The sequence below is a fragment of the Marmota flaviventris genome, chromosome 3 (genome assembly GCF_047511675.1).
Source record: "Marmota flaviventris isolate mMarFla1 chromosome 3, mMarFla1.hap1, whole genome shotgun sequence".
Taxonomy (NCBI): domain Eukaryota; kingdom Metazoa; phylum Chordata; class Mammalia; order Rodentia; family Sciuridae; genus Marmota; species Marmota flaviventris.
The window spans coordinates 18749255-18761874 of NC_092500.1; the positions used below are offsets into that span (position 1 = coordinate 18749255).

At 38.5% G+C, this 12620-nt stretch overlaps 1 long non-coding RNA gene across 2 annotated transcripts in view; it reads right to left on the bottom strand.

Moving 5' to 3' along the window:
* The window catches only part of LOC139705173 (uncharacterized), a 413615-nt gene that overhangs the window by 81510 nt on the left and 319485 nt on the right, over nucleotides 1–12620 (bottom strand). For both annotated transcript variants that reach the window (XR_011707043.1, XR_011707044.1), the window contains 2 exons: nucleotides 7944–8131; nucleotides 6261–6448 (listed from right to left, as the gene is read on the bottom strand). This is a non-coding gene — a long non-coding RNA (uncharacterized lncRNA). The remainder of the gene's footprint in view (nucleotides 1–6260; nucleotides 6449–7943; nucleotides 8132–12620) is intronic.

Consider the following 12620-nt stretch of genomic DNA (forward strand, 5'->3'; position numbering starts at 1 on the left):
ATTAGTCGGGGCTTTGAACTCTTAGGAGGGGCAGCAGAGTGTAGAAGTAATACTTTAATCTTCAGCTTCACTGCAATTAGCATTTTCTGCTTCATGAGGAATTGCTTTGCTCAATTAGGCAGATAGTTGTTTTCAGTGAATGACAGAGAATTGGAAGCAGTGGAAACCACAGAACTGGCAAAGACAGGGGAGGAGGAGAGACTGAAGGAAATTAAAACTGATCTTCCTAATTTGACAAACACAGGTAATTAGGACATCTTAATTGCAAAACACTGGTTAGAATTTTGACCTTGTCTGAACAGCAGTTCTCAGAAAATCCTGGGACAAAATAAATAGAGATACAAAGAAGGCATGTGTTTTGGGTTGAGATCACAAAGCAACAATCAAAGTTGGCTTGTTTATTGTCTTGGGTTAGCCTTAGTGGATCTGAACTCTTGAGGAAAGGAGGGGGAATGGAGGGAAAGAAGAAGAAGAAGATGATGGCTTAACACTTTGTGGATAGCCAAAAATTAATAAAATTATTAGATAATAACTGTTACCCTCTCCAACTTGTTTGCTAGCTGCAAGACACTGTAATACGAGCTTTATACATATCATCTTGTTTATCTCTGCTACAACTCTTACAAAGTTGGCACTATTATTATATCCAATTTCTCAGGTAAGGGATTGAACATATAAAAAACATTAAAAAATTGTCCGAGTTCATACCAGCTAATAATGACAGAACTAGACATTGAATTCTGTCTGATTCCAGAGTTCCTTCTTTAAATCACTAGGCTAGGTGATTATTGGAGCATCTTGAAGTTCTCCAATATCCTCAGGAGAATTAGCATGCATCTTTGGACCCTTAAATCCTCTCCTCCAATTTCCCACTCAATGAATAAAGGAAAATCTCATTTTATTGATATTCTATTGAGCATAATGGTAGTGATCAATACCTTCATAGACCTAAAAAAGGTCTTTACAGTTCAGTGGTGATCATTTATTGAACTTCTGGGGAAATATAAAAGTCTATAGTTTTTTTTTCCTTTAAGAATCTCACAATATATTCTAAGGAATAATTACACAAATAAAGAATAATCCAAAAAGAGTTGCATGTTTCAGAACTGAAAAAAAGGGTTATAGATGGCTTGGGTAGCTCATTGGTTGATACTGTTGTATTTTAAACAAATAAACATATTAGTAAAAATATAAGAGTAGAAAACCAAAAAGGTATTGGTAGCTACATTTTTGAAAGGACATTTTAGTGAGCTTCAAATTAAACAAAATCATTAAGAACTAACAGCCTTCTGGGCTCTAGGTATAGAAATTGGTAATAGTGGCCAGTATTTAGCTACCAAGAGCTAATATGAAGCAAAGTCTCTATGTGAGAATCGGTCTTCCACTCACTAACAATTGTCAGCAACTGTGACCTACCACTCTAAGCTTGTAGAACATTAAGTTCTAGAGGAAAAAGATTTACACAGAAATGATTTTACTACTAGAAATGAAAAAAAGAAATCACCATCCAAACTTGGTGTTTGATTTGATAGCAAAACCCCAAGAACACGTCAGCTCAAAACCTGGCACCATCAATAGCAGACCTGCTTCTTTAAATTTGGGGCTGGGGGACAGACTTAGGCCATTGGTAAGGAGAGGTAGATAGGCAGAGAAACATAAAAAATTGTCAAAATCAACAAGAAAAAAAATTTTAAGGGGGGTACCGGGGATTGAACTCAAGGGAACTCAACAATTCAGCCACATCTTCAGCTCTATTTTTTTGTATTTTATTTAGAGACAAGGTCTCACTGAGTTGCTTAGCACCTTGCTATTGCTGAGCTGGCTTTGAACTTGAGATCCTCCTGTCTCAGCCTCCTGAGCTACTGGTATTATAGGAAACTGAAGCTCAAAGGGACCACACATTAAGTGGCTGCATGTGCCACTGTGCCCAGCCACTTAAGGAAATCTAATGATATTCAAGAACACTGTGGAAAATACTGTTGATTGATTTGATATCTATTCCCAACCTCCCATTTGACTTATCTTCCTCTACCACAAGAAGCTAGGGAAAAAACATACTCACTATCCCATCTTCCCTTACAGCTATGGAAGGTCATGTGACAGCTCTGGACAACTAAGTAATAGCAGAACTTCCCAAGGACCACATTTTTTTTTCCTAAAAGTAAAAATGTAAAAGAAAGAGAAAAGACAAAGCCTCACTTGGAAAAAAATTCTTTGACTTTTGACCTTCACTCTTTTCCATATCTGGAAAGACAGAGCTGAGCCAATCACCCAGCTCTGGACAACATATGAGTCTATCAAAAAGGATGAGAGGATCTAACAAATGCTTAACAAGAGCTCAATAAGGAGACTACTGTGGAAATGGTCCAGAAGTGACCATCAAAGTAATAATGACTAAGAATTTTAGAATACGCATAAAATAAAATATCCATCTTAATATACCATGGGCACCTTCCTTTACAAAGAAAATATGTAAAATATTTTTTTAAATCCCTTGAAGATCAATGTTCTACAGATGAGTGGATTCTATAATTGGGCTTATTGAAAACTCATCAGCACAAAAATGTATCAGAAGAAAATAATGTCTTTGGAAAGATGAGGGAAGTTATTTCCAAGGACAGAACTCTATATTTAGCTAAACTATCTGTCAAAGTATAGGTAAGATACTTCCTTTTACACACACACAAAAAAAAAATTTACTAACTGCAAACCCTAATAGAAAGATTTACTAAAAGCTGTTACACAGCTGTGTGACATCAAGCTCAGAAAGAAAATGAGAAAAACAAGAAAAACTGGTGAACAAAGAAAGAAATATTGATTGCGAATCTATTGATATATTGATAACGGGGGCAGATGAGGATGGGCAAGGAGTGTCAAAAATCTAATGAAAACATTTTCTTCCAAATGAGTAGCTAATTTTTTAATATTGTGTATTACATAAATTATGTTACTAATAGAATTAAAAAGTCATTTTCATCAGATATTAATTTCTTATATGAACAATTTATTTTGGACTTATCATGTTTTCCATGAGCTTCTGGCTTTTTGCCAAACCAGTAGCATACTAGCTTGATAATAGAGCTCCATCATTTTTAAATCTGTTTGAAGTATTTCACTCTTTTCTATTTCCCCCTCACGCCCCCCCTCCCCCGCAAATTTCTTGGCCACTTTTATTTTCTACACTCTAAACAAGCACACTCTCTCTGAATAAAGCCAGGTAGTAATAATTTGGGACTCTGATGGTATAATGTTAGGTTGTGACAACTACTCAACACTGCTGTGATAGCATTCAGAAACCATAGCACTATGCAATGAATGGGCATGGCTGTGTTTCAATAAAACTTTATTTACAAAACAGGCAGCAGGCTGGATTCAGTGGGTGAGCAGTTTGTCAATGCCTGCTCTAAACCATTTATTATGTTCATTTTTTTTTCAACTCTAAACCAACTATGTATACCTTCTAGGTTCTGCTTGCAGTGTTGACTACTTTAATTCCTTAAGTTCCCAGTTTCCCACAACTATGATATCACCATACACTTTGGATCTCTGTGTACGGAACCCACCTAACCGAGGACAGGGACAACCATCCCTCATCTTTATGACTCCACAGTCTAATAAAGTGTTTAGCACAGAATAGAGACTCAGTAAACACAGTTAGAAAGTGGAGAGTGAGGAATATAGAATCTATTTTAACTTTCTTGTTTGATGTTATGGAAACATACTTGCTGAGATTCAAAAATTTAATGACAAAATGGAGAAAAATCAAAAAGACAATTATAATACAGAGAAATAATGGCTGAGGGCTTTGGGAACTAGGGGAGCTTTTGACTAGCAGGTAGAGGTCAGAGAGAAAGTCATGCTTAAGCAGAGATCTCAAGGATGATCCATCAGGAATTACCGAAGGAAAGGGGAAAAAAAGAAAGGAGAATGCTAAAAAATGAAAATAAAGTGGCAATGGTGGTGCACGCCCATAATCCCAGCTATTTGGGAGGTGGAAGTAGAGGATCACAATTTCCAGGCCAGTCTCCACAATTTAATGAGGCCCTAAGCAATTTAGGGAGAATTTATCTCAAAAATAAAAAATAAAAACATAAAGGGGGGTGTGGCTCAGTGGTAAAGTGCCCCTGGGTTAAATCGCTGGTACAACAAATAAATTAATAGATAAATAAATAAGAAAAGGAATGCATAATTACTTGGAGGTGAGAGAGAATATCACTAGAATTGCAATATTGCAATAATTGAGCTTGGCTGAAGCTGGAATGGGAGGTGGGATGGGGAGGGGAGCAGAAGGTAGGTAAAAGAATAGATTCAAGCAGGTAAATGATTGTGAGCAACCTTTAACTGAAGTGTAGGTCTAGCAGCACACTCCCTTATCTAACAGACTGCCCAGGCTAAGCCAACAAAGCTCTGGATGAAGTAATGTGGTGGATGCTTCTCAGCAAAGAGAGATACTAGAGTCTGGGGCATATTGCGATTAGCATAAAGCAGGGAATGAGAAGCAGCACTGGTGTCAGGGGCCAGAGAAAGAACAGCCAGTTGTCTAGTTGAGAACATCTGCTCACAACTGTAATGGGAACAAAGGGAGGAGGAACACACTTAGGCCCAGGAGCTCGCCTGCCAAACGGTCGGTCGTCAGCGTGGGACTCTCTTGTTCCTGCTGGTACTCTCCTGATCAAACACACAGCAGCAACACAATGTGCTCTGGGGCAGGGGAAGGTTTTAGCAATTGGGGGCCAACCGGGAGAATGGGAACATCTGCTCTGTGAAGCCACTTGAAAAGTAATCTCTTAATCGCTTGGGGAAAACATCTGGGCTGCACACCCCAGACCACCAGTGGTGCGGTAAGTGGAGAAAGATTGGAGAAATGGATGAGGAAGGAGGCAGACTGGAGGCAGAACGTGCTGGCAGCTGGGGAGACATGACCTGAGCTTGGGAAGAGTGCTGTGGCCCCTCTGCCAAGGTCATTCACCTGGGGGCTTCTCACACAAGGACTCAAGGCAGTTGGGATTTTCACCCCTTGAGTTCATTGAAAAGGCTCATTTGGTTCTTACCACTTGGAAAGTCACCCCCCAACCCCTCGGTCTGTAGGGTGCAAACTGGGTAGTGAACAGCTACCATGGGAAGGGAAGGATACAGATTGTAATGGCTTACCTCACTTTTAGGAAGGTGAGTGTGGATGGAAAAGAAAGGATCCACAACAGTGTTTGAAATAAATAGAATTCCTTGAATTTGGCATGGTCTCCATGCCTTACCTTTCATCTCCAGTCAACCTGCTAATTTGGGAAATTCAACTTGACTGACTTAAAGTGGATTAGAAAATCATAGGTTTTCTTCAACTTATTTTCCAAAAAGTATTTGAGTTTCTATTTTTTTTTTTAATTTTCAGACTGTGTACGTCTCTGAAACAAAAGAACTACCTCATAATAATCAGGAGTCATATAGAATTTTCAACTCTCAAAGACCAAGGAATTAAGGAACATGACATACAGGGAAATATACCACCTTTCAAGGTCAAGCCACAAGGTCAAGGTAAGGGATAGACCCTGGGCCTCAGTAGATTTTTCTGATTTAATGCTGATTTCCTTCCTATAAGCCTGCTTTCCTGGAAGATAAGATGGCCAGGCAAGAATAGTTAGGGAGACACTACAGATCTATGTCTAGAACAATGTGATTGTGTCAAACCATTTGATGCTGGGAAAGAGAGAGGCCAGTAGGCAGAAGAGAAGAGAGGCAAGATCTTTCTTAGGGGGGAAAAAACCTGGATAAAATGGGAAGTGGCTGGTGTGTCCTTACTATTAAAAGGCTTTAATTCATACACAATTTTGTGTTCCAGTGTTTTATTTCTGTAACTTCAATGTCAAACAAGAGAACATCTCTATAGGCCTGGGGCCTGGTGCAATTATAAAAAAGCAACGTCTGCAAAGGAACATTCTGGGACTAGTGAAAGGCATGGACACTTACTTGGTATGATGCCATCATTGGGTGCAGAGACTAAATTAGTTTCTGTACATTTTCATAACAACCTTGTAAGGTGGATATTTTCTCCCTCCCTTTATGGAAAAGGAAACTGAAGCTCAGAGGGATCACACATTTAGTAAGTAGAAAAAGAAAGGTGGAAGAGATATCCAGCCTTCTATAGCACAGATGCTTCATACGATTGGGGTTGTATTAAGGTCTTCCAGAAAGGCAAAAACAGTAGAATTTATATAGAAGTACATATGTAGATATACAAGAGAGGATTTTTAGGGAAATTGGCTCACATGATAATGGAGGATCAGAAATCCCAATGTCAGGCCATCTGTAAGCTGAGACTCCAGGATGTAGGTAATATGGCTCAGTCCAAGTACGAAGGCCTAAAGGCCCAGGCAGCTGTGGATGTCAGTCCTGGAGTTCAAAGACCAGAGAACCTGGAGTTCTGATGTCCAAGAGCATGAGAAGAGTGTCCCAGCTGCAGGACAGAGAAATATCAATATAACTGTCCTCTATTTTTGTTCTATCCAGGCCCCAGATGATTTCATGCTGACTACCCACATTGAGGGCAGATTTTCCTCACTTATTCCACTAAGATTCATTTGCCAATCTCCCGTGAAAATACCCCACAGACACCATGCCCCCCCACTAATGTTTTATCAGTTTTATATATATATCTCTTAATTCAGTTAAATTGACACCTAAAATTAACAATCATAGGAGTCTACAACTGGGGTCATTGAACAGATGAAGTGCATTGCATATAAGTTATTATTTCAAAAAAAGAAGGTCTAAGTCCCATCTTATCACATTGTCCACGTTACCCTGTTTGTCTAGCCAACATTTTACATTACACGGGTCAGGTTAAAATGGACCAATCAAGGACAGCAGACGCAAGAAAGTCCCCTAAAGAGGTAGCCTGGTGTGTGTCTGAGGCTGATTAGGCATTACTCTACTCTCTGGTGGTGCAGAACAGCTGGGCATGGAGAGATGTGTAATCAGAAGGATCACCTGCAAGGAATGACCTTGGGAGGACAGGCCCAGCTGTAGGAGCTTCAAGGGAGTTCTGTCCCATGTGCAGAACTGCATTCTGAAGGAATGGCAACTGACAACAGGTGGTGAGTCAGTAAAGCACTGGGCATCAGGGAGATCCAAGGCACAGCACAGCATGTCCTGATCCATGGAAGGACCATATTGAAAGAGAATGTTGGGAACAGACAGAATGCATACTTGTACTTGCTTGACTAAAGAATGGGACTTCTGCCTAGGCATGCACAGCTTCAAAGGAGAACCATTTGGAAGGGGAAAGAATGAACAGAACACAAGAGCAGGCTATGCCAGGAAACCCAGGCAGAAGCAGCTGGCACCTGGGGAGCAGAGGCCCACCTCCCAGAAATGAGGATTCTAGGTCTTGGGAGACAATTGGAAAAACAGTGAGAAATCTGCAGCCACAGGGAGATTAGCAATAGAGATGTGAATTCTTCTCCCAAGAGGAGAGTGCAAGCAGGCCTTCTTAGCCTCTTTACCTACATTTAGCCCATTTCTGAAAATCTGTTGGATAAGAAATGTTTAGACAGTGGGAGTCAATAGTCCCTGATTTCAAAAGAGAATAATAACAGTAATAATCATAGTACTATATTCACAATCCTTTTTTAAACCCTAAACAATTTCCTGGTATGTCACTAAATAGTCATATTGCATTTCGCTAGGATTTTCTGCATAATATAAACCGACAGTACTTTTTCACACAGAGAGAAATATTAAACGCATGGTAAGTGAGGATAAAATGATAGCAAACATATTTTTTTATGCAGTCACCTTTCTCAGTATGCTTTATGCTTTCCAATCTTTCTGCCAATGATGGGACTTTCCAAAGCCTCTCAGGCTCAACAACTTTCTCCACGGGCTTTTCCATTTTCTTAGAAGATATCATCACTTAATATAGGGGAAATGATGACCATGATAATACATACCATGTTTAAATAATGGAATGTCATTTTATTAGAAGAGCTGAGATCCAACAGCAACTCAGAGTACAAGCTCTCTCAACTATAATTGCATCCAACTTTAGCAATTTCCTGGCATATACACACTGGTGCATTTTGGGTTTTTATATTTTGGTAAACGGTTGAGTGATGAGAGTTCAGGAAGTGAAGGATTTCTGTAAAAAGGAGAAGTGGTCTTAGAGACAAGATTGTAATTTAAAATCGTTGTGTAATTTTTTTGTGCCAGATACATTAAAAACTAAACTCCCAACATCACGCTTCAGGAAGAGTCAAATGACTTTGTAAAGCGCCTTATAAAGTTGCTTTTTTCAAGATCAAAAATAAGTCTATTTAGCCTGGGGCTGTCATATCCAAATATCCAGATTTGAGCAAGCTGAGTGATCATGGGCCTTTACCATGAACTAGACGTTTTATTTTATAGGTGAGAAAACAGAAGTTCTATTTAAAAGGAGCTGTCAGGATCCAACCCCGGCATTGGATGCCAAACTCCCTGCTTGAGAACAAGTTAACTCCAAGTTTAGATGGGCAAGAAGCATTTGAGACCTAGATCAGTTTATTTAAACTTTTTTTTTTGTCTGAAGTAAATTTTTTTTCTTTTTTTTAAAATTTTTTATTGTTGGTTGTTCAAAACATTACATAGTTCTTGACATATCATATTTCACACTTTGATTCAAGTGGGTTATGAACTCCCATTTTTACCCCGTATACAGATTGCAGAATCATATCAGTTACACATCCATTGATTTACATGTTGCCATACTAGTGTGTGTTGTATTCTGCTACCTTTCCTATCCTCTACTATCCCCCCTCCCCTCCCCTCCCCTCCCCTCTTCTCTCTCTACCCCCTCTACTGTCATTCATTTCTCCCCCTTGTGTTATTTTTCCCTTTCCCCTCACTTCCTCTTGTATGTAATTTTGTATAACCCTGAGGGTCTCCTTCTATTTCCATGCAATTTCCCTTCTCTCTCCCTTTCCCTCCCACCTCTCATCCCTGTTTAATGTTAATTTTCTTCTCATGCTCTTCGTCCCTACCCTGTTCCCAGTTACTCTCCTTATATCAAAGAAGACATTTGGCATTTGTTTTTTAGGGATTGACTAGCTTCACTTAGCATAATCTGCTCTAATGCCATCCATTTCCCTGCAAATTCTATGATTTTGTCATTTTTTAATGCAGAGTAATACTCCATTGTGTATAAATGCCACATTTTTTTTAATCCATTCATCTATTGAAGGGCATCTAGGTTGGTTCCACAGTCTTGCTATTGTGAATTGTGCTGCTATGAACATCGATGTAGCAGTGTCCCTGTAGCATGCTCTTTTTAGGTCTTTAGGGAATAGACCGAGAAGGGGAATAGCTGGGTCAAATGGTGGTTCCATTCCCAGCTTTCCAAGAAATCTCCATACTGCTTTCCAAATTGGCTGCACCAATTTGCAGTCCCACCAGCAATGTACAAGTGTACCCTTTTCCCCACATCCTCGCCAGCACTTGTTGTTGTTTGACTTCATAATGGCTGCCAATCTTACTGGAGTGAGATGGTATCTTAGGGTGGTTTTGATTTGCATTTCTCTGACTGCTAGAGATGGTGAGCATTTTTTCATGTACTTGTTGATTGATTGTATGTCCTCCTCTGAGAAGTGTCTGTTCAGGTCCTTGGCCCATTTGTTGATAGAGTTATTTGTTCTCTTATTGTCTAATTTTATGAGTTCTTTGTATACTCTGGATATTAGGGCTCTATCTGAAGTGTGAGGAGTAAAGATTTGTTCCCAGGATATAGGCTCCCTATTTACCTCTCTTATTGTTTCTTTTGCTGAGAAAAAACTTTTTAGTTTGAGTAAGTCCCATTTGTTGATTCTAGTTATTAACTCTTGTGCTATGGGTGTCCTATTGAGGAATTTGGAGCCCAACCCCACAGTATGTAGATCGTAGCCAACTTTTTCTTCTATCAGACGGCGTGTCTCTGATTTGACATCAAGCTCCTTGATACATTTTGAGTTAACTTTTGTGCATGGTGAGAGAAAGGGATTCAGTTTCATTTTGTTGCATATGGATTTCCAGTTTTCCCAGCACCATTTGTTGAAGATGCTATCCTTCCTCCATTGCATGCTTTTAGCCCCTTTATCAAATATAAGATAGTTGTAGTTTTGTGGATTGGTTTCTGTGTCCTCTATTCTGTACCATTGGTCCACCCGCCTGTTTTGGTACCAGTACCATGCTGTTTTTGTTACTATTGCTCTGTAGTATAGTTTGAAGTCTGGTATCGCTATACCGCCTGATTCACACTTCCTGCTTAGCATTGGTTTTGCTATTCTGGGTCTTTTATTTTTCCATATGAATTTCATGATTGCTTTCTCTATTTCTACAAGAAATGCCGATGGGATTTTGATTGGCATTGCATTAAACCTATAGAGAACTTTTGGTAATATCGCCATTTTGATGATGTTGGTTCTGCCTATCCATGAACATGGTATATTTTTCCATCTTCTAAGATCTTCTTCTATTTCTCTCTTTAGGGTTCTGTAGTTTTCATTGTATAAGCCTTTCACCTATTTTGTTAGGTTGATTCCCAAGTATTTTATTTTTTTTGAGGATATTGTGAATGGAGTGGTTGTCCTCATTTCCATTTCAGAGGATTTGTCGCTGATATACAGGAGTGCCTTTGATTTATGCGTGTTGATTTTATATCCTGCCACTTTGCTGAATTCATTTATTAGCTCTAATAGTTTCTTTGTAGACCCTTTTGGGTCTGCTAGGTATAGAAACATGTCAGCTGCAAATAGTGATAATTTAAGTTGTTCTTTTCCTATTTTTATGCCTTTAATTTCTTTCATCTGTCTAATTGCTCTGGCCAGTGTTTCGAGAACTATGTTGAACAGAAGTGGTGAGAGAGGGCATCCCTGTCTTGTTCCAGATTTTAGAGGGAATGCCTTCAATTTTTCTCCATTCAGAATGATGCTAGCCTGAGATTTAGCATAGATTGCTTTTACAATATTGAGGTATGTTCCTGTTATCCCTAGTTTTTCTAGAGTTTTGAACATAAAGGGATGCTGTACTTTGTCGAATGCTTTTTCTGCATCTATCGAGATGATCATATGGTTCTTATTTTTAAGTCTACTGATATGGTGAATAACATTTATTAATTTCCGTATATTGAACCAGCCTTGCATCCCAGGGATGAATCCTACTTGATCATGGTGCACAATTTTTTTGATATGTTTTTGTATCCGATTTGCCAGAATTTTATTGAGGATTTTTGCATCTAGGTTCATTAGAGATATTGGTCTGTAGTTTTCTTTCTTTGAAGTGTCTTTGTCTGGTTTAGGTATCAGGGTGATGTTGGCCTCATAGAATGAATTTGGAAGTTCTCCCTCTTTTTCTATTTCCTGAAGTAGCTTGAAAAGTATTGGTATTAGTTCCTCTTTAAAGGTTTTGTAAAACTCTGCTGTATACCCATCCGGTCCTGGGCTTTTCTTAGTTGGTGGTCTTTTGATGGTTTCTTCTATTTCCTCAATTGATATTGGTCTGTTTAGGTTGTCTATATCCTCCTGACTCAATCTGGGCAGATCATATGACTTAAGAAATTTATCGATGCCTTCACTATCTTCTAATTTATTGGAGTATAAGGATTCAAAATAATTTCTGATTATCTTCTGTATTTCTGAAATGTCTGTTGTGATATTGCCTTTTTCATCCCGTATGCTAGTAATTTGAGTTCTCTCTCTTCTTCTCTTCGTTAGCATGGCTAAGGGTCTGTCGATTTTATTTATTTTTTCAAAGAACCAACTTTTAGTTTTGTCAATTTTTTCAATTGTTTCTTTTGTTTCTATTTCATTAATTTCAGCTCTGATTTTAATTATTTCTTGCCTTCTACTTCTTTTGCTGTTGTTTTGCTCTTCTTTTTCTAGGATTTTGAGATGAAGTATGAGATCATTTATTTGTCGGTTTTTCCTTTTTTTAAGGAATGAACTCCAAGCAATGAATTTTCCTCTTAGAACTGCTTTCAATGTGTCCCATAGATTCCGATATGTTGTGTCTGTGTTTTCATTTATCTCTAAGAATTTTTTAATTTCCTCCTTGATGTCTTCTATAACCCATTGATCATTCAGTAACCTATTGTTCATTCTCCAAGTGATGCATGATTTTTCCTTCCTTCTTTTATCATTGATTTTCAGTTTCATTCCATTATGATCAGATAAGATGCATGGTATTATCTCTACTCCTTTATATTGTCTAAGAGTTGCCCTGTGACATAATATATGATCTATTTTTGAGAAGGATCCATGTGCTGCTGAGAAAAAAGTGTAACTGCTTGATGTTGGGTGGTATATTCTATATATGTCAATTAAGTCTAGGTTATTAATTGTGTTATTGAGTTCTATAGTTTCCTTATTCAACGTTTGTTTGGAAGATCTGTCCAGTGGCGAGAGAGGTGTGTTGACGTCTCCCATGATTATTGTATGGTGGTCTATTAGACTCTTGAACTTGAGAAGAGTTTGTTTGATGAACATAGCTGCACCATTGTTTGGGGCATATATATTTATGATTGTTATGTCTTGTTGGTGTATGGTTCCCTTGAGCAGTATGTAGTGTCCCTCTTTATCCCTTTTGATTAACTTTGGCTTGAAATCTATTTTATTTGATATGAG